The following is a 5,929-nucleotide window of genomic DNA, read 5'->3' on the forward strand; positions in this document are numbered from 1 at the left end:
CTCATTGTTCGGTACGGTATGCGTGGTGTAAGACGTCATAAAAGTAAGTATAATACAAATAGACAGCGGGAGTGAAACATACTCAAACAGCGCCAACAGTGTGATGTTTGAAATATGGTCACACTAAACCGACGATACCACGCTGAATGTACTGTGCATTTCCAATTCATCCAAAATGTCAGGAAATAAGAGAGGGGAAAATTTTTCCTATGAGCAGCGAATGGGTCTCATTGAGATAATTAAGGTCGACCACACTGTCCTAGAAGATAAGAGTTGTGACACATCGGCCAACAGAAAGAAGCAGGCAGCATGGGAGAAAATCTCCAAAGAAATGTCTGCTAATTTTCCCGCACTACCAAAATCGTCTGCGAAGGATCTACGAGAGTTGTGGAGGAGGATGAAAACAAAGGCAAAAGCGATGGTTGAGCGAAAAAAATCGATCTGCACAAAACTGGTGGTGGAGCGGCTGATGTTGGTGAACTTGGCCCTGAAATCATGGCTATCTTGGCAATCATTGCTGCGGATCTGGAGCAAATACATAACGATGTAGATGATGATGCAATGCCAATGTTTGAAGGATTGGCACAAGCACAAACAGGCATCGATAATGTTACAGCATCGACTAGCACGACGGACTTACAAGAAAGGTATTTCAAAACTTTTCATCGCAATGTGGTATCTTGATAGTACAGTAATTATTACAGCTTTTATTTTCTGACTTATCCAGCAACGGTTAAGTGCCTCATAGAACTGTCTGCAGTATAATTTTCACTGTAAACCGGACCTTATGTGCAGATTGTATGGTGAATCAGGAAGGAAAGAATATTCCAAAGTGTTTAATACCGAACAATAAATGGGCACCATAGCAGGTTTTTCTTCTTAAAACATTGTTATTTATTCTTTAAATAATCAAAGTACATATATCATTGTTCTATTACAGGGCAAATCGAGAATGTTCCGAGAACATTTCTTCTGCCGAAGAACACGAGGAACTAGAAGGTCGTGGCGCCCTTGATATAACGCAGAATACCCAACCATCCAAGCCTACCCTCATATCAACTGGGTAAGATGTGTTTCTTAAAGGGTTGCACTTCGCACTTGAGCTGCTGTCATCTACATTGTTCATATGTATTCCTTACTGCACTTTTCAGGGAAAAAAGACACGTCATGAGTCGGGACCGGTACTGCAGAAGACGACTGAAGTATTTTCTTACCTAAAAGAGGAACATGAAGCAAAGATGGCGTTGATTGAACTTCAAAAAGAGGCAGCAATATGCAAACGAAAACCCTACGAAACGAAATCTGATTACTACAAAGAAAAACTTAGACGCAAGCGTATTGAATTGTAAAATGATTTCTATTTTTGAATTAAATAAGACATTGTCCAGAAACTGTTTGCTTTGTTTTGCTCACTGATGGAAATGTTGCACAACGAATATCTGTCGAAATAGGTTGCCTCGTAAGTCCGCTTCAACCGCGTTCAGTAGTCCAATTGGTTCCTCAAGGCTTTGTCTCGGCAGGTCTGGCTCAGGCTCAGGCTCAGGCAGAGGATCATGTCGTCGTCTTGCCAGGTTATGTAAGCAGGCAGTTGCAACTATAATAGCCATGTTGTGATCCAGCTGAAATTGAAGCGGCGATTAATGTACACGTATTGAAATCTAAGTACCGTATATGAAATAAAGCTGAAATAAAAGTGACTTATGTGAGGGAACGTTATTATTTTAGTGTCGTCAGTTCTACGTCACACCCGACTAAACCACCGTATTATAATGGATTATACTGTGAAACAATTTTAGAACTCCTCTCATTTAGGAAAATATTAAGCAAAAACGGATAATATTGTTTCAATGATTTCCAAACAGTTTCTGCGGACAAATCGTTTATTGTGGTTTTGTGAAATAAACTGACATTGCATTTACTTACTGAACACCTCAGATGCATTCCCTTGGAAATGCATGGAAATCTTTTCTTCCAAATCCCAAATGCTCTTTCAATCACTCCCCTTGTTCTTCTCTGAGCAGTATTGTAACGAATCTCTGCTGGTGTCATCGGATTGCGAATAGGAGTGAGCAAAATACCTTGGCATTCTCCTGTCTGGAATTTACGGAATAGTTCCGACTCCTCAAATACCCGAGAGTCATGTGCTGAACCATACCATCTTGCAACAACGTTCGTGAAGATAAGTTGATGGTCACACATAAGCTGACAGTTGAGGCTGTATTATCCGTTCCTGTTTATAAACCGTAAAGCATCCCTGCCACCAGGATTTACAATTGCTACATGGGAGCCATCGATAGCGCCAATAACACCGGGAAATGCGTAATCTCATAAAACCCCTTGCAACTACTCGTCTTTCTTGCAGTGTGTCGGGGAAATGAATAAACTGCCTTTTCCTGGCACAAATCGCGGCAGTGACACGATGAACAGCCCTGCAACACGACGCTTGTGACACTCCACACGTCCCCAACATCCATCTGAAACGATGCTCTCGCATAGAATCGTAATGCAACTGTTAACTGTTGAAGAGGAGTTAGTGCATGATTCCTCCTGGTTGCGGGCAGCAGGTCATCTTGTAATAAATTCAGCAGCCAACGAAACGATTCTTTGGAGATCCTGTAACGTGTGATGAATTTTGTATCATCGTATTTCTCTAAGGGATTTATTCTATTCTCAAAAACCCTGACGGCATGCCCATGATCACGGCGCATCTGTACCTTTCCCCTGCCTCGTCCTGAGCAAACTCTGACACTGCTAGGGCATCCATGTCAGCACCGTTCTGCACTAAACTTAGAGCGATTCCGTATGTAAAGTACTTAGTCGGAGCAGTTAAACATACCCCTCACTGACGATTAAACATTCCTTTGTTGTTTAGACGCGTGTGGTTAAATTTTGATCGGGTGTCATTTAATCACATCTTGTGAATCGGCGACTAAGATTAAATAGGCGATGATCGCATGATTAGTGCCTTTACACGCGTGTGAACTTTAAAACACCTTTATGAATTCGGCCCATATTGTTTTGACCATTCGGATGGTGGAAAATGGTTTGATAATTGTTGCACATCTCGGATTAACAGAGGCTCACCTGATACATGTACAAGGGCTAAGCAATTGTAAAGAAAGAATGGTTCGTGTTTGCGCTTAGCTGAAAATCAAGGGAGAGTAAGAAGAATACAATTATGTCTATAAATGGATGGATTCTATATAAAGAGTAAATATGTTTCATATCGGAACATTCCTCATTATATATATATATATATATATATATATATATATATATATATATATATATATATATATATATATATTATGTTGTTAGACAAATCAAGTGCCTCAAACTGCACAGGTATATTTGCATGTAAATCAGTCAGTTTCACCTTGTTGCCTGGGTTCGACTGGTCGCCGAATCGGTAGACACAGTTATGCAATTTCTAGTAGACAGTCTAGTCCATAGTGAAACCGGCACTCCTGCAGTTGTGTCTTTATGGCTACAATTGAATTATTTGTAAAGAAAGTTTTTCCAATGACATCAAAATTTAGCCGCAGAACTGTTAACCTCTGCAATATGGCTTAAGAAGTCTGTGCTCTGCGCCAAGCCCAGTAAACACGGAAACCATTTCCTGTCGTATACAGGATTTTCTAATCACAACAATATACTGGACATCACTAGTCTAGATTTACATAAATCTAACTGACCAGGTTTCGAAGATCCTTAGTCCACCATGAGAGTTCTAGCTTTAATATGCAGAAATACGGGTAATCATATACTTAGCCCAATGTGCTAACGTGTTAAGTTGTAGGGGAGTGTTCTTCAAAGTATTAGAAAACAATGTTGGAATATGTCAAACACGGTACCTAAAGTTATTGTAATCTTAATAGCCCTTTAAAGGACTCAACTATAACATGTACCAGATGAAAAATTTTCCGAACTTCAATGCCTTCATCTCTCATTTTAAACAGATGTGTACAGTGTATGCCAGATGGGCTGAGGTTTAGTACCGGTAACCACTCCCACTGGTACATCTGTGAAAACTGCGAGTATAGCACAAGAACTGGCTAGCTGATCAGGGAAATAACTTAGAAATGTCCCAAAATCATGTAGGGTTATGTATCTTTTTAGACGTTCCAGGTCAATAATCGTTCAAAATGTATCTCTGTTGTGCTTTGATTGTGAGTGTTTATATATCCATCGTGGCGATGTAATTCAACACGATGAATACATTCTCCCTACCCCCAGATCACACGGAGTTATACACAATCATGAGGCAGAGCTACAGGGATTCTGAACCCTCGGCTTACGCGGAGTTATACACAATCATGAGGCAGAGCTACAGAGATTCTGAACACTCGGCTTACGCGGAGTTATACACAATCATGAGGCAGAGCTACAGGGATTCTGAACCCTCGGCTTAGGCGGAATAATACACAGTCAAGAGGCACAGCTCCAGCGACTCTTAACGCTCTGTCCACATTTACTTTAGATTAAGAGAAACGTACCCATTATAAAATTTTTAAAAAATTGGATTGAGGGTGTTTTATCGAATAACCTTGACACACTAGTTCTTGCAGTAATTACTTGTGGTGTTGATTGAACTTGTCACTCAACACGCAGTGTCCAACAAATGCTACAAGGCGAGATATGTTCACGCTATATGCAGGACCCTACGGTATATTTCTGTTTATTAAATACCGATACAAGTAGTGCTGAAATTCTATCAAGTAAATTTGTGAGGAATTGTACTATAGAGGCAGTCTAGTCCATGGTAGAGCAAGCGTTCGTACTGTTGTCTCATCATTAGTACATCTGGCATTTTTGCAATGAGACTTTCCCCAATAAAATCAGAATTCAGCAGAAGAAGCGTTAACCGCTGCAATGTGGCTTTAGAACTGCACACGGGAAATCACGCCCAAACCGGATTGAAAGATTCAAGTTGCTTTATTTTCTTCGAAAACATATCAAGATACAAATGAGCTATGCACTTTATCCCCTGTCATGATGATTCAGATCTTCTGAGAATGTCGTCGATACGTCAATCTATTAGCGTCGATGGAAATGTCATGTGGCAATGTTTTGAGCGTGTCATGTAGCCATTGTTTACCGCTGGAATATAAAAAATCGAATTCGATTAAAATCATTTTGTTACAATATAAATATAGACTTAAAGCACAGAGATTTAAACCAGGGAAGCAACAACAGTGAAATACGTTCTCTTTCACCCATTCACCTAGAACACACTTTGGGTCTTTTCAACTTCATTGGAATCTGTTGACTGCTTCTTTTTGCATGATTCCGTCGTATTTTTGTACTTCATATATTTTCTTAGTTCTTTTCCAGTTTCTGTTAAACGTGGTTTTGGGAATTGGACTTGCGATTATCCACCTAAAATGTCCTTCTTGGTTGACAGCAAAGTACTCGTCCTGTAGCACCAAGGCCACAGCGGATTTAGGTAGAACACATTTTAGTGGAGACAGAATTTATTAGACATCACAAGTCTAGATTTACTTAAAATATATTATGTCATCACATTTAACATACAATGAAAATAAATAATGCAAAGGGACCAGGCCTCGGAGATCCTTAGTCCACCAGCAGAATCCTAGTTTATGCGACAATACAAGAGGTCCGACACTCAGCCCATTGTCCTATTGTGGCAGGTTATAGATGAAAAAGAGGTCTCCTTGGCCGAGAGGTTAGCAAGCCAATAACCCAGGAGCCTGTCACCAATGTGATCGCTGTGAGTTCAAGTCCAGCTCAAGTTAGCTTCCTCTCCGGCCGAATGTGGGAAGTTTGCTGGCAACCTGCGGATGGTCAGGGTTTTCCCAGTTTTTTCCCACCGTAATGCTGGCCGCCGTCGTACAAGTGAAATATTCTTGAGTGCGGCGTAAAACACTAATCAGTTATTTAAATAAATATAGGAGAAATGTGTAAA

General features: G+C 40.3%; 1 pseudogene; it reads right to left on the reverse strand.

Annotated features, from left to right (window-relative positions):
* Positions 1–1,409: 1,409 nt before the first annotated feature.
* On the reverse strand, positions 1,410–2,708 carry LOC135481317 (putative nuclease HARBI1; annotated as a pseudogene).
* Positions 2,709–5,929: the final 3,221 nt, after the last annotated feature.

Source organism: Liolophura sinensis, unplaced genomic scaffold (assembly GCF_032854445.1).
Source record: "Liolophura sinensis isolate JHLJ2023 unplaced genomic scaffold, CUHK_Ljap_v2 scaffold_18, whole genome shotgun sequence".
Lineage (NCBI taxonomy): Eukaryota > Metazoa > Mollusca > Polyplacophora > Chitonida > Chitonidae > Liolophura > Liolophura sinensis.